Here is a 25,649-nt window from a genome sequence, read left to right as displayed (position 1 = left end):
AGTTTGTGTTGCTGCACCAAACAAATTATATTTATGAATATAAATACTTTATTTCTCCATCTCTCACTACTTTCTAAACTTTTCTTCATTTTTTAAGGAAATATAAAAAGAAATCTCCAGTTTTCTTTTTTTTTAAAAAAAAAAAATTATCTTAATCTCATTTATGATTTGTTAAAAAGAAAAAGAAAATTCATTTATGATAATAGAAAATTTGAGATAGTAATGCCTACAAAATTAAAAGGCAAAGTTTGTTCAGCAACTGATATGACATACGCATGCATGCCTCGTACCAATTGTAATACAATTCTTTTTTCTTTTCTAATTTTTTGAGCATAGCCTATAAATTATATAATTTTACAAAATCAATGTTATATGAAATGAGTTTGTGATCCATGCTATACGTTCGCGTCTAACGGGACTTGAGACAATACAATAATTTACAAACTAATTGATACATACCAGATCACTTGAGGGAAAAAAAAAAAAAATACAAATACCAATCGGGCGCGCTAAACTCTTTTTAGTTTCCTAGCTGTCAAATATGACTTTTAGGGAAAGGTGATGCTTAATTGCTCGATGCCGAGGATGTCGACATACCTGAACGATTGCGCTCAGCCATGTACTTGTAAAATGCCGACCAGGATGATGGCAGCCCTGAACGACGGTGATAAGCCAGGTCCTCGCAGAATGCCTCCTGCATGTCTACTTTTAAGTTTCATGAAGCCTGCCCTTTTGAGTTTCTGCTCATCAGGAGTACCCTTTTCTAGGAAGGACGCATCGGACCAATCACAATCCAAAAACTCATCAACCACTTCTGAGCAATGAGGGGAGTTGAAATGCAAAAAATTATCAGCCACTACTGAGCAATGAGGGAAGTTGCGGTCACACGTCTCAACTGCGATCACAGAAAGTTCAGCAAATGCTCTAAGAAAATTATAAACATCCCAATTTTTTCTTAAGAAATGCTATCGACATTAAGTCTGTTTTCCATTTTTATTATTTCAGTTCATCCACTGGCATCTTAAGGATATAAAATACATTTTGCAAGTGCCATGGAGCATGAAATTCCAAAATTTTATAACTAATTAGCCACAAATGAAAGAATTGAAGAGTCTTGGATTACAGAATTTATTCTCAATAGGCTTAGGGTTCTCTTATCCACAGATGTTTAGGAAATAATGAAGTAAAAGATATCTGGCTGCGGAAACATGCCACAATCAAGTCTTGTCTCCAAATAACAAGGTCCCGGATGTCTGACTGCGGGTAAACATAAGAACCCGTAGTAATGCTCGCATCCTGTTTTGCTTTAAATGAATTTACTTAGTTTTGTTTCAACGAAAGCTTTATTTATTCCTTATTTTATTGAATTAAGTACTCCTAAAATTTGAAACTTGATTTGAATTTGCTTTAAAAGAGATTTTATAATTGCTATTACCCTTTTCCCACAACTGCCAATTTTAACTTCCCAATAACCTCCCTTTAAAATCAAACTAATGTTTATGTTTTATATAAATCATGACTGCGTTAGAAAAATTACTCTGTTTCGTTTGAAGGGTTAAATGAATTTTCTGAAACTATTGCACAAAGAATTCTTTTTGTTCGTTATGAATGTTTCTACTGATTGAGTTAACAGCTGACTCCTTGTCAATTATTTTTCACAGATAGTAGCAATTATTAATTTGAAGAATGCTTCGGAAGGATTGAGCTTCAATAAGGTTTCTGGCTAGATGTTTTTAATAATTAGCCGTGTGTATTACTGATTGAAGCTTGAATCTTGGTATGGTTTTAGCAGTTGAATTCTGTTTATGTTTGTATTTAGAAGACTTCTAGAAGTATTTTTTTTTAAATCATGTAAGAAGGATTGTAAGATTTATTTGCTTATGTGGAAGTATTGTTGTATACTGATATGCTGATTAATTAGCTGCACATTACTTCTAATGAAATGGAAGGAGAAACATGGATACATGTATTAGTTAATTAAAAAGATAATCAGTAAATAGAAAGGTGCAAAAGTTAAAAAAGTATATAAATACCTGTTTTGAGCAGAGTTTGCAGTCTCAATTGGCATCTCTTGGCTTGCATAGAGAGCGTTTCATTCAAATCAACCTCCTTCAAGTTCCCACTTAGTCCTTTTCGTCCTAATGCTGAAAGGCCAGTGGCGGTATCTGCACCAGCTATTTCCATAGCCTGTTGATTGATTAGTAGACCAACAAGTTGAATACGATGAGGCAAAACTCAAAGATGCTGACTTTTCGTTTGCATTTTCCATGATACTATGAAGAACCATATTCAAACTGAATCTATATATATATAGATATATCAAGAAAGAATGAAAGGCTTATAACTGAAGCTTGAATCGTGATCTACCTATGTGATTTAAAGATGAAAGTTTGACCCAAGTTCTATTATGTCATGGTCCAAAAATGGCCAGTGAATAATGAGGATGACAAAATTACAATAGCCAATTCCAGCGGCCGTCGAGCATGAGAATTTAGGTATAAAAATAATTAATTTTAAAAAATTGGTTTTGAATTTTATTTTGTTAATTATTATTATATGGGTGCTGTGCACCTTAAGTCACATTTATTACATTATAAATTTAAAACTTAATATCTACAATTAAAAATTTATTTTTCTTCTGGAGAGTAATGAGCTACAAATTTTTGTATAAAAATTCTATTAAAAAGTTCTGTATATATATCATTCATATTGATCCATTTCTAATTTCAATTTCGATGAAAATTATGCATATCCATCTATTTTAAAGAACATTAATGTCATCTTAACCAATTTCTGTATGAGAGTCAGTACTCTAAAATATAGGTACAAATGCTTTTTTTTTTTTTTTTCCCTTCTTTTCTCCCTGAAAGAAGTTACACATGACTGAATTTGCAGATGAAGCTAGGAGATTTTTTTTTTATAAAAGAAAAGCTATATTATAAACTGAATTAAACAGATAAAATAAACAAATAATTAACTGACACATTTTTCCCCTCTAAAATTAGAAAATTCTTTGTCATTTAGTATATTACATGCCAAATACCAGGGAAAATACAACAATGCAAGCTTGAAGTTCCTCTGCTATTATACAACATAAGCCATAACATAGGCTCTAAGAGTATCTCTCTACAAGTAACAATCAAACTCGGTAAAACTCTCTTAGTTTCCTAGAAATGAATAACAAAGACAAGCAGCTAAGCATCACCTTTTCCTACCCTTACACTTTACTCCTTCCTTCGGAGAAGACGACGACGACGAGGATGATGACAAAGCTGTGTTAGGAAATTGTTGGGTGAAGCAGACACGCAGCTAAAGTAAAATTGAAAGAAAAATAAAGAACAAGCACAAAAAGAGGACACCAGAAATTACGTGGTTCGGCTTTTAGCCTACGTCCACGGGCGAAGACAGACAGAAATATTATACTAGTGAAAAGGAGTTACAAGTATTGTAGTATTTTAGCTCACTACCCAAAACCCCAATACACCCAAACTCTCAAATCACTAAGCACACAAAATTCTTTGCTCTTGCAAAGAATTCTCAATTCTCTCTACAAAACTTGGATGAAAAATGAGGGTGGGAAGCCCTCTTTATATAGCCAAAATTTTGGCTCTTTTTTTTTTTTATAGAGTAATTCAACACAACACCACCAATAATGGCGGGCCGTGTTGAATGTTGAATGGTTGGCACCGGCCATCTAGATGGCCGGTGCCAGCCATGACTTTCAACATTCTCCCACTTGGAGGTTAGATTGAAAAGCAATCAATCTCCACACCATCCTTTCTGCTTCGCCATAATCATGTTGCCTACGTTTCTGCTAGGTCACAAAAGGATCTACTCCAGATAAATTTGTCAGCATTTATCGGCTTGGTCAAAACATCTGCTAGGTTCTCCTTGGTATGGATTTTCTGCAAATCCACGCTTCCGTCTTCCATTACTTCTCGAACGAAGTGATACTGGACTCCTATGTGCTTTGTCCTGGAATGAAAGGCTGGATTCCTTGCAATGTGCAAGGCACTCTGACTGTCACAAAACACAGGAATTTTCTGTTGTTTGTGCCCGAGCTCCTCCAATAATCTTTGTATCCAAATAGCTTCCTTGCAAGCTTGTGTAGCTGCCATGTATTCTGCTTCTGTTGTAGATAATGCCACAACGGTCTGCAGTTTCGAAACCCAGCTTACAGCTGCTCCCGCAAGTGTAAACACATAACCAGTAGTGGATTTTCTTTTATCAAGATCTCCTGCAAAATCTGAATCCACATAACCCCTGACAGTAAACTCTGATCCTCCATAACATAATGCAACATCTGAGGTTCCTCTGATGTATCTCAGAATCCTCTTCACAGCTATCCAATGCTCTCCACCAGGATTCGCCATGTATCGACTGACTGCTCCCACTGCTTGTGCAATGTCCGGTCTTGTACATATCATAGCGAACATTAAACTTCCCACTGCTGATGCATACGGTACTCGAGATATCTCCTTCCTCTCTGCTTCATTGCTAGGACACATACTTGAGGATAATTTGAAATTAACAGAAAGTGGGGTAGAAATTGACTTACAATCTTGCATGTTGAAGCGTCGCAAGATTTTCTTCAAGTAATTCTTCTGTGAAAGCCAAATCTTCATGTTATTTCTGTCTCGGTGAATTTGCATCCCTAGAATCTTGTTTGCTGGTCCCAAGTCCTTCATTTCAAACTCCCTAGCTAACTGTGCCTTCAATTCTTGGATTCGATCTTTGTTGGGACTTCCTACCAACATGTCATCCACATACAACAGCAAAATAATAAAATCATTATCTTCAAACCTCTTGTAATATGCACAATGGTCTGAACTGAGTCTGTTGTATCCAAGGCTCATGATGAAGGAATCAAATCTCTTATACCAACACCTCGGCGCCTGTTTGAGACCATACAGAGATTTGTTCAACCTGCAAACCAAGTTCTCCTTTCCTGTTTCTGCAAAACCTTCTGGTTGGAGCATATATATTTCTTCTTCAAGTTCTCCATGAAGAAATGCAGTTTTCACATCTAACTGCTCAAGATGTAGATCAAATGTAGCACACATCGCCAAGACTATTCTGACTGTTGTGAGTCGAACCACCGGAGAAAATATCTCGTTGAAGTCAATACCTTCTTTCTGAGCATATCCATTCACCACCAATCTCGCACGATACCGCTCCACTTGATCATTGCCATCACGTTTGATCTTGTAGATCCATTTGTTTCCAATGGCTTTTCTTCTGTGTGGTAGTGGTACAAGTTCCCATGTCCTATTCTTGTGTAGAGCTTCAATTTCTTCCTGCATTGCTGTCATCCACAAAGCAACATGATGACAAAGCAACATCTGAGCTGTTTAAAGCTTCATGGAAAGTTGAAGGCTCTCCATCCTCTGTTAGAAGACAGTATGCAACGTTGATCTCTGTGACATACTCCGAGTGCCACGCCGGTGGTCGTCTCTCACGAGTTGACCGACGAACTTCTGGAGCCTCGGACTCAACTGGTTCTTGTTCCTCGTGCTCTGGTGCTGCTTCAGAAGAATCTGAATCTTCTGGATTATTTTCGACATATACCGGCACAGTCTCTGACTTTTCTTTTCCAGTGCCATCATCTCCATATTTTCTTTGCAGTTGATCTTCTACAAAAATAACATCTCTACTGATAATGATCTTGTGGGCAGTGGGGTCCCACAGACGATACCCCTTTACTCCATCAGCATACCCCAAGAAGATACATCTTCTAGATTTTGCATCCAGCTTTGTTCTTTCTTGGGCATTGTACATCACGTACACAGGACATCCAAATGCATGTAGGTAGGAATAATCAGCTGGCTTTCCAGTCCACATCTCCATCGTCGTCTTCAACCCAATTGCTGTAGATGGTGATCGATTTACTATATAACAGGCAGTTTTGGCTGCTTCTGCCCAGAATGAATTGGGTAGACCAGCAGTCCTCAACATAGCTCTTATTCTTTCTGTAAGAGTTCTATTCATCCGCTCTGCCACTCCGTTTTGTTGAGGAGTGTACGCCACCGTGAACTGCCTCTGAATACCCTCTTGCTTACAGAAAGCAAGAAACTCGCCGTCTGTATACTCTCCACCATTATCTGTCCTTAAGCACTTGATCTTTTTACCAGATTCAAGTTCCACCCACGCTTTGTATTCTTTAAACACTGGAAATACATCTGACTTTTTCTTAATCGGATACACCCAACATCTTCTGGAATAATCATCAATGAAAGTCACCATGTACTTTGCACCTCCCATGGATATATCCGGTGATTCCCAAACATCAGAATGAATCAAGTCTAGAATGCATTTACTTCTAGCAATAGATCTACTGAATTTTAATCTATGCTGCTTACTTGTAACTTGTAACACAATGCTCGCAAAATGGTAAACTTACCGATTTGAGCCCCGGAAGCAATTTTCGCTCAGAGAGAATCTTCAAGCCTTGTTCTAACATGTGGCCAAGTTTGAGATGCCACACCATCGTTGATTCTTCTCCATTTGACGCGACACACGCATCAGCCTCCTGTAGTGTTTCTCCTTTAAGCATGAATAGATTAGCATCGATCTTTTCTGCCTTCATCAATACAAGCGCGCCTTTAACGATCTTCATAATTCCATTCTCCACATGAGTTTTGTACCCATGACTATCCATTTGTCCCAAAGACAATAGATTTTTCTTCAGGCCATTGACATGTCGTACCTCTCTAATTGTGCGAATTGTATTATCAAACATTTTTATTTTGATAGTACCAATACCAGCGATCTCCAAGGCATGATCGTTACCCATATATACAGATCCTCCTGAGATAGGTTCATATGTGTGGAACCATTCTCTCCTAGAGGTCATGTGCCAGGTAGCTCCCGAGTCTATAAGCCAAACATCAGAAAGTCGTTTTCTGCCTTCTGAAACAGTTGTTGCCTCGCTGTAAAGAATTTCGCCATCATCCGAGGTGCTTGCTACACAACTCTGAGCATTTGATGACTCAGGTTCTTTGCCCTCTTTTCTCTTCTGGTTACTCCAACATTCTTTCTTGACGTGCCATTTCTTGCCACAGTTGTAGCATTTAACATTCTTCTTACTTCTGGATTTTGATCTACCCTGATTTTGACTCCCACTGGGGCCACGTTCCGTTGATCTCCCTCTCGTCACTGATAGCGCTTCTGCTTGCTGCGAACTTGCTTGTCTATTTTCCTTATTTTTCCTCATGCTCTCCTCATTTAATACAGAGACTGCAACATCGTCGAAAACTAGACCCTCCACTGGATTGTTGTTCGTCAGGTTGATGATGAGTTGATCATATGAATCTGGTAGACTTTGAAGTAGAAGCTCTGCACGTTCATTTTCCTCTATATTATGACCCAACGTTGTGAGTTGTGAAAATAGAGTCTTCAAGGTGTTGATGTGGTCGGTCACCATTGTAGATTCTGTCATTCGAAGAGTATAGAGTTTTCTCTTCAAGAAGATTTTGTTGTGTAGTGACTTGGCCTCGTACAATTTTGTGAGAGTATCCCTATTTCCTTCGCCGTATTTTTCTCTGCCACACTGGATAATACTCCATCCGCAAGTGCCAAGTGTAGATCAGAAATGGCATTGTTGTCTACCTCGTTCCACTTGTCATCAGTTATCTCCATGGGCCTTTCTCCAATTGCTGCCAAGCAATTATTTTTCCTCAATACAGCTTTCATCTTCATTTTCCACAACGAAAAATTATTTCCGTTAAATTTCTCAATTTCATACTTTGCCGCCATTTTATTGATAAAAATTATTTCCGTTAAATTTCTCAATTTCATACTTTGCCGCCATTTTATTGATAAATACTGTACACAAGCTAGTGTATCACCTTGAATAGTTGTGAGTATGTGTGAGAATGCACACCAAAAAAGTTCCCAGGAAAGACTGGAGGGGTCACAATGGTCCCACTTAAAACCCAGACTCCTTAAGCTCTTATCGCCTTTGTGACAGAACTTTCCTAGACATGTACAAAGCCACACAGTTGTTTTACTCACACCACTATTCCCTGCTTTGCACCGCAAAATTCTTGGATCGCTCTCACCGTTTCATGTGAATAGTACCGTATAAGTGAATAGTACCGTATACGTGAATAGTACCGTATACGTGAACAATACCGTATACGTGAATAGTACCCCTTACGTGAACAGTACCCGACTCCAAAAAATACAACCAATAGCTCTGATACCACTGTTAGGAAATTATTGGGTAAAGCAGACACGCAGCTAAAGTAAAATTGGAAGAAAAATAAAGAACAAGCACAAAAAGAGGACACCAGAAATTACGTGGTTCGGCTTTTAACCTACGTCCACGGGCGAAGACAGACAGAAATATTATACTAGTGAAAAGGAGTTACAAGTATTGTAGTATTTTAGCTCACTACCCAAAACCCCAATACACCCAAACTCTCAAATCACTAAGCACACAAAATTCTTTGCTCTTGCAAAGAATGAAATACAAGTGTGCAACCCAAGAGGGGGGTGAATTGGATTTTTAAAATCTATCCTAACAAATCCACACAACAAGCAATCTAATGTCTTAACAATAATTGAAAACAATAATTTCAATAATAGCACAATAATTAAAGAGTAAGGGAGAAGAGAAACAAACACACGAATTTTTACGTGGTTCGGCAATCCCCGCCTACGTCCACGCCTCCAAGCGATCCAAGCTCGAGGATTTCACTATCCAAGCCTTTTCAAGGCTTCAACAATTACAATTGACTTCGAGGTGTCAATAAACCTTTACAACAAAGAGATTATCTCCCAATCTCTTCACTCAAGTGTCTCACATACTCAAATTCTTACAAATGAGATGAACAAATGATGGTTACAATGAAACTCACTCAATGAGTAGATATACAATGATGAAGAACAAGAAAAGATTCAATGTTTGTATTTCGCAAGTTTGAACACTCAAGATATCACGTGTGCCTTTTGTTTTTGCTTGTTGGAGAGCTTCAAAATGAGTTGGATTTGAGTTCTTATAGCTTGAGCTCGAAAACTAGCCGTTACTCACATTCTGGGCTATCCGGTTTTCCGTTTAATGGAATTCGGTAAGCCGGATTTATGTTACCGTTAAGGCAAAATTTTGCCTAACCGGCTTGCCGGATTCGGAATCCGGTAAGCCGTTTTCGTTCTGGTGCTTACTGCCCGAATTCGGCCTGCCGTTTATCATTATCCGGTAAGCCGCTTGCTACAGTAACCTGCTACAGTGAAATTTTTCCCATATTTTCAGTTTGACCCCAAAACTTTATAAAAACTGTAGTATGGCCCAAAACGTTATGAAACTTTGCAAATATGTCCAATTTCAGAATTTTTAAGTAATGCTTCGTTAATCCCAAAACTTTATGAAATTATGACTTTGCCCAAACTTTGTGAAATTATATAATGACCCCAAAAACATTTAAATAATTTCAAATAAGTCCAAATCCGAAAACTTTAAAAACATTATCAAAGCTTTTAAAATACATGTGGTTTGTTATCATCAAAATCAATATTTATAGCCATATAGGCTAACAATCTCCCCCTTTTTTATGATGACAAAGCACATTCAAAACTTTAATTTTGTTATGAAAAAGCTCCCCCTTAATCAATGCAAGTTAAAAAAATGATTTGAAAATAGTTTAATAAAAAACTCCCCTTGCATACATGCTCCCCCTAGATACATGCATATTTTCATAACATATATTAAATCATTCTCCCCCTTCATCATCAAAAAGAATAAAGACTCCCCCTATCAATCATTAAAATCACAACATAAGTACATTAGTAAAAAAAATTCATAAGCATAAGAAAATCCATATAAAATCCATATAATCCATAATGATCAAGCAACACAAAATCCATAACATCAACATAGATAGTCATAACAAATCCATACAATCCAAAACAAATACATAAACCGAAAGCATAACAACCATCCATAGAGTCGAAAATAAAAGAACACACAATGCAGTAAATAAAATGTAGGTGTGTCCAAGTACAAGCACAAAATACTACTCAGGTGGTGAGGATGGAGGTGATGGAGGTGGAAACGGATATGGAATGCCGAAGTGCTCGAAGAGGAGGCGCTGTCCATGAATGAGCTGCTGCTGCAGCTGCCGCTGCTGCTGCTGCTCCTGCTGAAGCTTAGTCTGCCTCACTGAAAGTGTCCGAACCTCATCCATAAGCTGCTGAAGAGTGACATCTCCAGAGGTAGGAGGCCGTGGAGGTGATGAAGCGGATGCAGATGCACTAGGAGCCGAAGCAACCGTAGAAGAAACTCGGCGTCTACGCTGCCCTCGAAATGATAGTGAGAATACTGGAAGCTGATCAGCGAGAATCACGGCATTAAGTGGCCGATCATCACTTGGGGCTAGAAAGGTAAACTTGTTATCGCTATATTTGACCCAAGTGTCATCCTTCCACTCAAAGCCTAACCCAACAATAACCTCATCCCCAATACCCTTGGATGGCCTACAAGAAGGTTCTAGAATCGGCACTTCAAAGAATTTAAGAATACGAGTAATGAAGTGACCATAGGGGAGAGAGCGGGTAATCAAGGCCGGAATGCTCAACATGGTGCGAACAATGGAATAGCCCAAGTCAACCGGGCGACCTCTAAGAATACAGTCAATCATGGTGACATCCATGTGAGACACCTCATCCAAATGTCCTGATCTAGGAAGTACAATGGACTGGATGATACGAAGCAAAAAACGAGTTTGAAGACAAAGACACTGAGTACGGAAATGAATGGTACAGTCTTCAACAGAGAGATCATTACGCCGACAAATATTACGAACGGCATCAACATGAACATAATCATCAATTTCACGAGGTTTCCTAAGAGAAAAAATGTCCAAGCCATCATCAGAAGATCCTAGGATGTTGTTCAAGTCCGAATCATCAAATTCAATCAAAACTCCTCCAACTTTGGTGATTACTCGATTCTCTTTCTCCGCGGAACAATCCATATTCGAGTAAAATACTTTCACCAAGTCGGGATACACATTCTCCTCAATCAACAATGCATCAATCCAACCAACATCTCCCAACAATTGAAATAAAGTTCTATGACTAATCTGGAGAGAATGTAAAACATCCGGTAAAACAAAGAAAGTGTTGAGTACCTCACGAGTCCGAAAGTTTTGATGAAACCTTTTGATCAAGTGTTGCGTGTTCTGTTCTGAAAGTGAATGGACTCAAAGGTGGATTGATTGGAGGTGCCCCTTGCTTCCCGTGGCCGTGTGGATGGTTGAACCGGTTCCTTGCCTTTTCTTCGAACCGGCCGAGAGCTTGACATATTGATTTTGATTGATTTGAAGATAAAAACACTAAAGAGAATGAAGAAGATGAAGATTGGAGGTGATTTGGTGAAACAAAATTGATCAAAAACGGCTTGAGAGTGAGAAATCTAGAGAGAGAAAATTCAGCTCAAAACCTAGGTTGGAATTGGGATCTAAGGATTTAGATGTTGAAAACGGGTTTCAAGGATGGTTTTGTGATCTTAATGAGATGGGGAATGATTTTATTGATTCAATTTGATGTGAAAATGGAAGAAAAAGAAGGATGTTGGAGTGAGAAAGAGAGAAAATGGAAACGGGTTTTAGAGAGATGAAGAACCGGTATGCCGAATGCTTGAGGAAGATGAATAGTGCTTAAGAGATCACGAATCCGGTTTGCCGGATTTGCTAACCGGTAGGCCGGTTGTGAACCCGAGAACAGCCATCTTCAGCAAATATAAAAGGCACGAATCCGGCTTGTCGGATTTCCTAACCGGCAAGCCGGTTAGCATGCAGAAAAGGAGAAAGCCGAAACCGGCTTTCCGAAATTGAAATCCGGTAAACCGGATATGGACCGAGAGATGCAAGAGGCAATTCGGCTTGCCGGTTTCCTTAACCGGCTGGCCGGTTTCCTTAACCGGCTGGCCGGTTTCGAGAGCCTCCAAAAATAATCGGTTTTCCGGATGTCTTGAACCGGAAATCCGGTTTTGCTCCAGCAAAGCATGCATGCGAATTCGGTTTTCCGGTTATTGATAACCGGTTGACCGGTTATGAGGCAGTAAATATCCTTCCAAATTCGGTTTTCTGGATTGAAAATCCGGTCATCCGAATGTTGTCCAGAGACCAACCAAAGCTAATCCGGTTTTCCGGAATTTGTCCCGAGAGGGATCAATAAGGAGAAATAATTTTCCGGAAGAATGAAAAGGGAATATTTGCTAGCTCTTGTACTTGTATTACACACCATTTTATTTCCGACTTTAAAAATTGATTAATTTTAAATCATTTCGAGATTTAAAACTTTTCAATAAGCCATCTAATGCATGTAATATAAAATCATAAAATCATAAATTTACAAGCACATCAAGTTATCTAATTCATGTAGCATAAAACCATATGATAACAATCATATCAAGCCATGAATTAAAACATGAATTAAGATTCAACATTCATCATTCCAAGCTCATGCCTAATCTTTATAAAATGCTCTTCGCTAAGAGGTTTTGTAAAGATATCCGCAAGTTGATTTTCAGTGGAAACAAATTTAATTACAACATCCCCTTTTTGAACATGATCTCTAAGGAAATGATGTCTAATCTCTATATGCTTAGTCCTAGAATGTTGAATGGGATTCTTGGAAAGATTTATAGCACTAGTATTGTCACATAAGATAGGAATTTGATCAAGTATAATGCCATAGTCTCTAAGGGTTTGTTTCATCCAAAGAATTTGTGCACAACAACTACTTGCGGCAATATATTCTGCCTCGGTGGTTGAAAGCGCAACTGAGTTTTGTTTTTTACTAAACCAAGAGACAAGAGAATGACCTAGGAAGTGACATGTTCCACTAGTACTTTTTCTATCAACCTTATACCCAGCAAAATCAGCATCCGAATAACAAGTTAAATCAATGTGAGTTCCTCTAGGATACCAAAGGCCAAGATTAATAGTACCAATTAAATACCGAAAAATGCGTTTGACAGCAAGCATGTGAGACTCTTTAGGACAAGATTGAAATCTAGCACACAAGCAAACACTAAACATAATATCAGGCCTACTAGCAGTCAAGTAGAGTAAGGATCCGATCATACCTCGATAAGTCCTGATATCAACTTCCTTACCTTTCTCATCTTTGTCCAGCTTGATGGTAGTGCTCATAGGAGTGCTTTTTGCCGTTCCATTTTCATAGCCAAATCTTTTGAGTAGATCTTTCACGTACTTGGCTTGGTTTATGAAAATTCCTTCCTCGTTTTGTTTGATTTGAAGACCAAGGAAGTACTTCAATTCTCCCATCATACTCATCTCAAACTCTTGGCTCATACATGATGAAAAATCTTTACACAACAACTCATTAGTAGAACCAAAAATAATATCATCAACATATATTTGAACAATAAGTATGTCTTGGTTCTTATGCTTAACAAAAAGAGTTGTGTCCGCTTTTCCCATTGAAAAATCGTTATCCAACAAGAAATTTTTAAGCCTATCATACCAAGCTCTAGGTGCTTGTTTTAAACCATACAAAGCCTTGGATAACTTATACACATGATCTGGAAATTTTTCATTTTCAAAACCAGGAGGTTGTTTCACATAAACTTCCTCCATAATGTATCCATTTAAGAAAGCACTCTTGACATCCATTTGATACAAAATAAAATCCTTATGACATGCATATGCTAACAACATCCTAATGGATTCTAATCTTGCTACAGGTGCAAAAGTTTCATCAAAATCAATTCCTTCTTCTTGGTTGTAACCTTGAGCCACTAATCTAGCTTTATTTCTTACAACCACACCGGATTCATCCATTTTGTTTCTAAATACCCATTTAGTACCTATAATGGATTGATGTTCCGGATTAGGAACTAACTCCCACACATTATTTCTCTCAAATTGATTCAACTCCTCTTGCATTGCCATAATCCAAGATTCATCATTTTCCGCATCCGCAAAGGATTTTGGTTCAATTTGAGAAATAAATGCAGCATGCTCACATGTGTTTCTAAGAGATGATCTAGTGGTAACACCTCGTGAGGGATCTCCTAAAATTACATCCTTAGGATGAGAGGACACATACCTCCACTCCTTGGGGAGTGTTTGTGAAGTACCTTCATTTTGCTCTGCATTTGTTTCTTCATGATGTTCCTCTTGAATTCCAGGTGGTGTGTCTTCTTGGTTGCCATTTGATGCTTCTTCTTGTTGTTCTTCTTCTGCATTATCATCAACAATAACTTTCTCCGTAGAGGAGGGGTTAGACTCATCAAATGTAACATGCATAGATTCTTCCACAACTAAAGTTCTTTTATTATAAACTCTATAAGCTTTGCTTGAATTTGAATAACCAAGAAAGATACCAACATCAGATTTTGGATCAAATTTACCAAGATTATCTTTTGTGTTTAAAACAAAACATTTGCATCCAAAAACTTTAAAATAATCAATGTTGGGTTTTCTATCTTTCCAAAGCTCATATGGAGTTTTATTGAGATTAGGTCTAATCAACACCCAATTTAAAACATAACAAGCGGTGTTGACGGCTTCGACCCAAAAATACTTAGGCGAAGAATTTTCATTCAACATGGTCCTAGCCATTTCTTGAATAGACCTATTCTTTCTCTCTACTACTCCATTTTGTTGTGGAGTCCTAGGTGATGAAAATTGATGTTCAATGCCAAGGTCATTACAAAAATTTTCAAATGCATGATTTTCAAATTCTCCACCATGATCACTTCTAATACAAGTGATGGAGTAACCTTTTTCATTTTGAACCTTTTTACAGAAAATTCGAAATGCATCAATGGCATCATCCTTATTAGCTAAGAACAATACCCATGTGTGTCTCGAATAATCATCCACGATTACAAATGCATAAAACTTGCCACTTAAACTAGCATATCTAGAAGGTCCAAATAAATCTATATGAAGCAATTGAAGTGGTTTTGAAGTGGAAACATGATTTTTGCTTTTGAATGAAGTTTTGATTTGTTTTCCAAATTGGCATGCTTCACAAGTTCTATCTTTTTGAAAATTGATTTTTGGAAGACCTTTTACTAAATCATTTTTCACGATTTTTGAAATCAAATCCATGCTTGCATGACCTAATCTTCTATGCCATAACCAACCATCATCATGCAATGCGGAAAGACATTTCTCATTTGTTAATGCACAATCTATATTAATGGTATAGACATTAACACATCTATTTCCTACAAACAAGACTTTCCCATCACATGCATTCTCAATAACACACTTTGATTCATCAAAGATAACTCTATATCCTTTATCACATAATTGACTAATACTAAGCAAATTGTGTTTCAAGTTTTCAACCAAACACACATTTTCAATAAGAGTAGAGGATACATTACCGACATTTCCAATCCCAATGATTTTTCCTTTTGAATTATCCCCAAACGAAACATCTCCACCATTTTCGATCTTGGTAAAGCTTGAAAACCAAGAATAATTCCCTGTCATGTGTCTTGAACAGCCACTGTCCAAGTACCACTTATTCTTCTTCTTCTTTGAGCCCTGTAGAGAAAATCTCAAGCTTTAGGTACCCAAACCTTTTTGGGTCCTTGAAAGTTAGCAATGGTTCCTTTCGGAACCCAAACACATTTCATACCATAATATGCATTTCTCTTCACTGCACATCTATTTTTCATATGGCCATCTTGATTGCAATAATGACATACAATTTTATTGTTAATAGATGTATTCTTCACAAAATAACTCTTGTAAAATTTTTGTTTCAAATTCGGTTTATAACCTATGCCACTTTTGTCAAAAACACATTTTTGTGAGTTTAGCAAATTGTCCAACATCTTTTGCCCATTTGTAAATTTTAGCACAATTTCATTTAATTCATTACTCTTCTTTCTAAGCATTTCATTCTCATTTTTCAAGTCATTCATGTGTGACTCTAAGTGCTCATGTGAAGTGCTAGAGTTCTCAAATAATGCAATACTATCATGTAATGTTTTGTTTTCTAATTCTAGGCATGTAATCTTTGCACTAAATGAATCATTTTCATTCTTAAGCTCTATCATATTCTTTTTAAGACTTATATTCTTTTTACCAATCTTCATTAGCTCATCATGCAAATCATTAAAAGCATCATGCAATTCATCATATGTAGAAGGAACACTTACCTCATCAAGTTCATCACATGATTCTTCCCCAATGGCCATGAGAGCTAAGTTTGTCATTTCTTGTTGCTCATCATCGTCACTTGTTTCCTCATCACTATCATCCCATGTGGCCACCATAGCCTTCTTCTTGAATTTGTTGAGAAGAGGACATTCCGGTCGTATGTGTCCGGGCTTCTTGCATTCATAACAAGTGATTGGCTCCTTCTTCTCCTTCTTATTCTTGTAGCCTCTGAACTTTCTCTGCTCATTATTCTTCTTGTAAAATTTTCTGAATCTTCTAGCTAACATAGCCAGCTCCTCATCATCCATTTCGCTTTCCTCATCACTCTCACGTTTTGAAGCCTTGAGAGCAATGTTCTTCTTCTTTTCCTCATGTCCTTTTTCAGCTGCCAAATCTTCTTCATATGAAATAAGAGAGCCAATTAAATCATCAATAGGTAACACATTTAAATCCTTGGCTTCCTCAATGGCAGTCCTTTTTGGTCTCCATTCCTTAGGTAGAGACCTAATGATTTTCTTGACTTTTTCGCTATTTGAAAAAATCTTTCCTAGGGCTCCTAGAGTGTTCACTATGTCCGTGAATCTAGTATACATAGAGTACACATTTTCATTTTGTTCCATTTGGAACAATTCATATTGTCTAGTGTACCTACTTATTTTAGATTCTTTCACTTGGTTCGTGCCTTCATAGACAACCTCAAGTTTGTGCCAAATCTCATTAGCACTTTCGCAACTAGACACTCTATGAAACTCTTTCTTATCTAGTGCACAAAATAAGGCATTCATGGCCTTGGAATTTAGAGAAGCTTTTCTCTTTTCGAATTCATTCCAATCCCGTGAAGGTTTTGGAATATCTTCTCCGACTTCATTTTTAGTCAAAGGCATGAAAGGACCATCATTAACGATTTCCCAAATCTCATAATCTAAGGCTTGCAAGTAAATTCTCATCCTAGTTTTCCAATATGGGTAATCGTTTCCATCAAAGTAAGGTGGTCTAGTGGTGGACTGCCCTTCCCTAAATGTGGAATCATTTTGAGTTGCCATTGATCTTTAGCTCTAGATGGTTAAATCTAAATAAGAGCACCTTGCTCTGATACCAATTGAAATACAAGTGTGCAACCCAAGAGGGGGGTGAATTGGATTTTTAAAATCTATCCTAACAAATCCACACAACAAGCAATCTAATGTCTTAACAATAATTGAAAACAATAAGTTCAATAATACAATAATTAAAGAGTAAGGGAGAAGAGAAACAAACACACGAATTTTTACGTGGTTCGGCAATCCCCGCCTACGTCCACGCCTCCAAGCGATCCAAGCTCGAGGATTTCACTATCCAAGCCTTTTCAAGGCTTCAACAATTACAATTGACTTCGAGGTGTCAATAAACCTTTACAACAAAGAGATTATCTCCCAATCATTTCACTCAAGTGTCTCACACACTCAAATTCTTACAAATGAGATGAACAAATGATGGTTACAATGAAACTCACTCAATGAGTAGATATACAATGATGAAGAACAAGAAAAGATTCAATGTTTGTATTTCGCAAGTTTGAACACTCAAGATATCACGTGTGCCTTTTGTTTTTGCTTGTTGGAGAGCTTCAAAATGAGTTGGATTTGAGTTCTTATAGCTTGAGCTCGAAAACTAGCCGTTACTCACATTCTGGACTATCCGGTTTTCTGTTTAATGGAATCCGGTAAGCCGGATTTATGTTACCGTTAAGGCAAAATTCAAAATTTTGCCTAACCGGCTTGCCGGATTCGGAATCCGGTAAGCCGTTTTCGTTCTGGTGCTTACTGCCCGAATTCGGCCTGCCGTTTATCAGTATCCGGTAAGCCGCTTGCTACAGTAACCTGCTACAGTGAAATTTTTCCCATATTTTCTGTTTGACCCCAAAACTTTATAAAAACTGTAGTATGGCCCAAAACGTTATGAAACTTTGCAAATATGTCCAATTTCAGAATTTTTAAGTAATGCTTCGTTAATCCCAAAACTTTATGAAATTATGACTTTGCCCAAACTTTGTGAAATTATATAATGACCCCAAAAACATTTAAATAATTTCAAATAAGTCCAAATCCGAAAACTTTAAAAACATTATCAAAGCTTTTAAAATACATGTGGTTTGTTATCATCAAAATCAATATTTATAGCCATATAGGCTAACAAAGAATTCTCAATTCTCTCTACAAAACTTGGATGAAAAATGAGGGTGGGAAGCCCTCTTTATATAGCCAAAATTTTGGCTCTTTTTTTTTTTTTTATAGAGTAATTCAACACAGCACCACCAATAATGGCGGGCCGTGTTGAATGTTGAATGGTTGGCACCGGCCATCTAGATGGCCGGTGCCAGCCATGACTTTCAACAAGCTGAACGATTTTTCTCAGCCATGTCCTTGTAAAATCCCTTCTGCAAGTCTTCTTTAAGTTCCATGAAGCGTGCCCTTTGAGTCTCTGCTCTTCGGGAGTACCATTTTCTAGGAGGGAGCATCAGACCAATCACAGTCCAAAAATGAGCAATGAGGGAAGTAGCGTCGACCCGTCTCAACTGCAATCATAGAACGCTCAGTAAATGCTCTAAGAAAATATCTCTAGTGGTGCAAAGGTTCTAACATTTTGTTGAGATATCAATGTACTAAAATTTAACCTCTCTCTTTTGAAAAAAAAATCACTAATTGTAAAGGTACAAAAACTAATAAGGCATAAGAATACCTGAAAAGGAACACATTCTTATGGAAAACGGAGGGTATAAAAATTTTATAACTAATTAAATAAAAATTATGCATTCAAAAATTTTCTAGTAAATACCACCACGCAGTAACGACGAGAAACATACCATCGTGCAAGCAAAAATGCTACCAACAATTGAAGTGTACGGGACAAATGGATCTGCTAATATATACTGATAATATGATGTACCCATGTCATATAACTTTTCTCCTCAAATAACTTTAGTGGCCAATTGTGTACTATGTACAAATAGTCCTTATGAACAATTATATATAATTTTTTCTGTTTTGTTTTATAAAAATGTGTTTATCGCTAGAGAGACGTTAGAAAGATCATCTAACTGAGAAGTCAAAAGAGGTGTGAATATTTTTATTTAGAGGATATAATTTTATATGTAAGATTCTATAAACTAATCTTATAAATTATAATTTATTAGTTTGTATTGCTGCATTAAGGGTGTGTTTGGTGCATGTGATTATAGTGTATTATAACACTGTTCACATCATAATTATAGAAATAAATTAATAATTTTATTATTTATTATTCATATTTTAATTTTCATTATATTAAAAATATAACTAAATAATGTATTATTTAATTTTATAATAATTAATATATAAAAATTGATTATTATTTAAAAATTTAATATAACTAACAATAAATATTTATGTATGAATAAATTTAAATAATATTAATTTAAAATTAATACCAATAAAAATAATAACATAAAATATCATTAAGTTATGATATTATTTAGAGATTATTTGATTAAATTATTTACTTCGATCTTTATTTCACATGTTATATATTTAGGAAATACTGAAAAATAAATGTTACGCTGTCGAAAATATAAGGCTATAAGTTTCGATCTTTACAAAACATTGTGATATTTTTTAACATTTATACTAAAAAATAATGTTAAATTTTTAAAATTTAAGACTTATATATTTAATATTTTTCTAGGTACTAATAAATATTATTTTCTAAATATATAATTTAAGTTAATCACAAAAAATTAATACAGTACAGTGTAGCACCAAACGTTGTACAACATTATTATAATACAATGCTAATACAATACATAATAATACAATACACCTGCATTAAAATAATGCAAAACAGCATAATATAATACAGTGTGCCAAACGCACCTTAAACACATTATATTTGTTAATATAATTACTTTGTTTCTCCCTCTCTCACAACTTTCTAAATTTTTCTTCATTTTTTTAAGGAAAAAAGAATCTCCAGCTTTCTTTTTTTTTAAAAAAAAAAAAAGATTATCTTAATCGATAATAGAAAATTTGAGATAGTAATGTCTCCAAAATTAAAAGGCAAAGTTTGTTCAGCAACTAATGTGACTACTCATGCATGCCTCATCCCAATTGTAGTACACCTTTTTTTTTCTTAACTTTTTAACCATAACCTATAAATTATACAATTTTATATAAAAATATTTTATGAAATGAGTTTATGAATAATGCGATTCATTCCATCAATGTTATAAGTTGTGTCTCACTGGACTTGAAACAATATAATAATTTTACAATCTAATTGATGAATGTCAGATCACTCAAAAAAAAAAAAAAAATATATATATATATATATATATATATATATATATATGAGATAATGTTAGCATTACTCAAATCGTTACATGATTGCATCAAAGAGTCACAAGAAAGTCATCCATCATTCATTAATATATTCTCTGCTACTAGACAATACATAGCCATAACATAGGCTCTGACCATCTCTCAAGTACCAGTCGAGCTCACTAAACTCTTCTAGTTTCCCGGGCGTCGAAGTATCACTTCCTGGAAAAGGTGATGCTTAATTGCTCGATGCGGAGGATGTCGGCATGCCTGAACGATTGTTCTCAGCCATGTAATCGTAAAATGCCGACGAGGAGGATGGCAGCCCTGAACGATTGTCATAAGCCATGTCCTTGCAGAATGCCTCCTGCACATCTTCTTCAAGTTCTATTAAGCGTGCCCTTTTAAGTTTCTGCTCTTCCAGAGCATCTGATTCTAGAAGGGAAGCATCGAGCCAATCACAATCCAAAAACTTATCAACCACCTCTGAGCAATGAGGGAAGTAGCGTCGACCCCTCTCGACTGCGATCACAAAAAGTTCAGCAAATGCTCTAAGAAAATTCTAAACATCTCATTAAGTCTGTTTTCCGGTTTTTAGTATTTCAATTCAACCATTGGCATCTTAAGGATATAAAATGCATTTTGCAGGGGCCATGGGGCAGGAAATTCACAAATCTTATAACTAATTAGCCACAAATGAAAGAACTGAAGAGAGTCTTGGTTTACAGAATTTATTCTCAATAGGCTTAGGGTTCCTTATCCAAAGATGTCTAGGAAATAATGAAGAACAAGATATCTGGCTGTGGAGAACATGGCACAATCAAGTGCTAACAAGGTGCCAGATATCTGACTGCATGGTAGGGTCAAGAACCCTTATGTAATTCTCGCATCCTGTTTTGCTTTAAATGAATCTACTTAGTTTCGCTTCAACGAAAACTTTATTTATTCTTTATTTTATTGAATTAAATACTTCCTAAATTTGAAACTTGATTCGAATTTGTTTTAAAAGAGATTTTATAACTGCTATTACCCTGTTACCACAACTGTGTATTTTAACTTCCCAATAACCTCCCTTTAAAATCAAACCAACGTATAACTTTATATTAAAAGCAAAATTTATGTTCCAAAAAGCTTCTGTCTCAAACGTTTATGTTGACACAAATCCTGACTGCGTTTGAAAAATTACTCTGATTCATTTGAAAAGTTAAATGAATTTTCTGAAAATATTGCGCAAAGAATTCTTTTCGTTCGTTATGAATGGTTCTACTTAATTACTTATTAACAACTGCCCCATTATCAATTATTTTTCGCAGATAGTAGCGATTATTAATTTGAAGGTTCTTTGGAAACAAGCTTCGGAAGGATTGAGCTTCTGTAAGGCTTCTAGCTAGATGTTTTAATAATTAGTCGTATGTATTACTGATTGAAGCTTGTGTTTGCATAGTTTTAGCAGCTGAATTCTGTTTATGTTCGTATTTAGGGGACTTCTAAAAGTTTTTTTTTTTTTAAATCATGTAAGAAGAGGAATGTAAGATTTATTTGCTTATGAGGAAGTATTGTTGTATATTGATATGGTGATTATTTAGATGCGCATAGTTTATGATTGAGAATGAATTTTTAAAAACATTTGGTGAAATCCATGAAAAGAGAAAGTAGATGAGCTTTTGATATTTTGGAGATTTGGATTTACAAGCATTTAGTTTTGCTCAGATTCGATATGTGTTTTAGGCACTAATTGGGTCTGTGTGTCACGCCTTAGGTCCGGAGGTAGGCGTAGCTAACTCCTGGAAAGTTTTAAAGCACACTGATTATGGAGGCATCCCTACAACAAATGTCTCTCGTGATATAAATAAAGGTTCTACCATTCTGTTGAGATATCAATGTACTAACAATTACCCTTTCTCTTTTGCTACATCTCATTACACCTAACAGAGCACCATGAAGAGATTCCAATTCACTTCTAATGAAATGTAAGGAGAAACTTTGATACATGTATTATTTAATTATAAAGATAATCAGTAAATAGAAAGGTGTAAAAGTTAATAAAGTACATAAACACTTGTTTTAAGCGGAGTTTACAAAGGCGTTTCACTCAAATCAACCTCCTTCAAGTTCCAACTCAGTCCTATAGGATTTAATGCTGACAGGCCAGTATTGAAATTGGCGGTATCTGCACCTGCTATACGAATAGCTATTCTAGCTTCAGAAGGAAACAACAACCGTGCAAAAGCCACTGCAAAATATTAAGAAACTGTTATGGCACTCATCCAGGATAGGCATAAATTTTTTTGTCCCTCATTACTTTTGGAAATGAAAAAGTTTTGATGACAAAGTCTTGTACAATTATTTATCAAAAACTAGTTCAGTGCAAACCACCAAGCATAGATCAAATGGATTCGCAATTGTCTATTCCAAAAAAGTGGAAAAAATCACATGACTGGCCCCAAGCAATGAGCCCATGTGTGTTTGACATGCTAAGATGAAGAAACACACAAACTCTGAGAAGATGATTTACTAATACCAATAAAGGAATATCACCTCTATTTCCCAGATAGTTCAGCTGCATTTGGAAATCATCATCCATCACCTCGGATGACATTGTCAAGTTCCCAGACATGAAGTTGTCTAGGACATCAATGCATAACCGGTCTTTGTTAATTTCCTGCCCCTGCTTCGAAGCTTCAATATAATCCTTTCGCCTTGTCATTCTCCGACAGATTGCTACAGCTGTTTGTCCATCTGATGTAGTTTCTGATGCGCATGCTCCCTTGCTCAGCAGGGCCAGCAGCACTGCTGGCTCCTTACGCCGTGCAGCCACATGAAGCACCGTATGACCTCTTGCATCCTTAAGATTGAGATCAGCCAAGCCCATACTGAGCACTTCCACAAAAACATTAGGGCTGCAGTAGGCAGCGGCATAGTGCAGAGCATAAGCATCATCTAAAGTGACTTCATATTCATTCAGAAGAAGATTCAGCAGTTCAAAATCATCAGAGTCCAGTGCCTTGTGGATTCTTCTGACTCTTTTTGCATGCACAGGGTCTACTTCTGCTGCATTATCTTCGGACTCCTGGTGAAATTTGAAGCGGATTGATTTGATTTCGCTTGAAACTTCCTCAGGAAGCAAATTTGTTGAAGTCAACAAATTGTTGGTGCACCAACAATTTGTTGATTTTGTAAAGCCGAAAAGAAAGAATGGGGGATGGATTTGAAAAAATAATAATAATTAAAAATTATATTTTTAATTATTTTATTCTTAGCATAGTAATTCATTTCTCCTATAAATAGCTAAGGATTTCATTCATTTAAAATCATCCCAAAATTGTTAAGCTTATAAGTTTCTAAGCTTTTGAGAGAAGTACAAGAAGTGTGTCTGAGGAATTTATCTTTCCTGCAGAGTGTGAGAGTACTGGGTATATTTGGGTGTCTGGGAAGTGAAATTCGTTACTTAAATATTGTACTCTATTAATTATTAAATAAACAATTATTCTTTCTTGCCTCCGCGGATGTAAATTTAATTACCGAACCACATAAATTCTTGTGTCCTTTATTTTTCTGTAATTATTTGGTGCGCTTGATTCTGCATTCCGCGCACAACACTTACAACTCTCTGGATGCAGAGAGAACGAAGCTGGTTCAGGTGGCAATGCAAGGCAGCCACAAGGATTGGGATTACATCTTCTACAACAGCCTTCTCAACAAAGTTCAGAAGCTGAAGCTACACCGACAGATAGAGTTTTGAGTCAGAATAATACATGTTTTATTGGTAAACATCATAAAACATATATAAGAATGTTGCTCTCCTTCAATATGCTACTTAAAGGGGACAATCTGGGTAGGAAAATAATAATGAGACGAAAAATCAGGGCCATGCTTATTGCAAATGCCGATGGACAAATGTTCAGAGACATAAGCCCGCCTACACAAGATGTTATTCTATAGCATTAATGATTTGATAGGTTATAGTCTAGAGGGGAAAAAGAGAATCTCTTGCATTAATCTTTGAGCTTGGAAGCATGAGAGAACTAACTATCAAGTGAGTGAGAAGATCAGATAAAACAGCCTAAATAACAGAATAGTCAAGCCAGAGCATGCGCTGACACCCACCAAAATGAAAATCGGTGGTCAAGTAAAACTTTTTCCACAAGAAACCTTCCATTTCTAGTCTCCAATAGACCATTTCATAATCGGGCAATTGAATAAAAGTGAGACCAGTGAATCAACAAAGGAAAACCGAAGTTTGTCAAAGTTCCAATACATAGATGTAGAATAATATTTCATTTACTAGAAAGGTAGTGTCATTGTTGGAAAAATAAGCAAGCTAGACATCAAGCATTGGGTGTCAGGGTCAGCAAGCATTGATCCCTAGAGTTCGCTGCCCATCATCATTTTTTTTTTGTCTATTTGAAAATAAAACAACAAACTCTTGCAAGATAAGATGAAGTTTTGGGCTCTACAATTCTACAGTATCTACAAATTTTGGATCTCCTGCGATGACTAATATTGCGAATCACTGAAGTTGCTTCACATTTACTTGCTTTCGCACAATTGAAATTGATTTCAATTCCATAAATGTTAAAACTATACCGAAATGTTAAAACTATACCAAGAAGCATAAATTTAAGCAATACAAATAGCAGGGAAGCACAATTACCTGCAAAAGCAAAACGAGTTCTTTCATCTGAAAAGCAGCAGAAGCATACATCAACTCAATAGCATAATTGACAGCAGGAGGGCAAGCATCATGAGCACAAGCATCGTCAACACACGTGGACACTACTAGAGGAGATGGCTTAACCTTCCCAGTGTAAAGATAATGCAAGATATCATTGAAAGCTTCATATCCAACCTTCCCATAAGGCACCAAATCAGTCATAAGATACTTGGGTTTCCCCTCACTCACAGAACCATCATTTCTCAAATTAAAAAGCCAATGAAGAAATTGACTGTGTGCAGACAATATGCAGCGATTAACTGCCACTGATTTGCCCTCAACAACAATCTCAGCATCAAGCAATGGCTCTTCAGGATTGCTGCTTTGCCTCCTTAAGTTCAAATTATCAAGATCAGAGCAAGTTTCAGAGCCTGTTGGTTGATTAGTAGACCAACAAGACGGATATGATGAGACAAAACTCAAAGATGCTGACATTTCGTTTGCATTTTCCAT

General features: G+C 36.4%; 1 pseudogene; it reads right to left on the bottom strand.

Moving 5' to 3' along the window:
• Positions 1 to 565: 565 nt before the first annotated feature.
• On the bottom strand, positions 566 to 25,649 carry LOC18045549 (annotated as a pseudogene).

Source organism: Citrus clementina, unplaced genomic scaffold, assembly GCF_000493195.1.
Source record: "Citrus clementina cultivar Clemenules unplaced genomic scaffold, Citrus_clementina_v1.0 scaffold_4, whole genome shotgun sequence".
Taxonomy (NCBI): Eukaryota; Viridiplantae; Streptophyta; class Magnoliopsida; order Sapindales; family Rutaceae; genus Citrus; species Citrus x clementina.
This window is presented reverse-complemented; position numbering and strand designations above follow the sequence as displayed.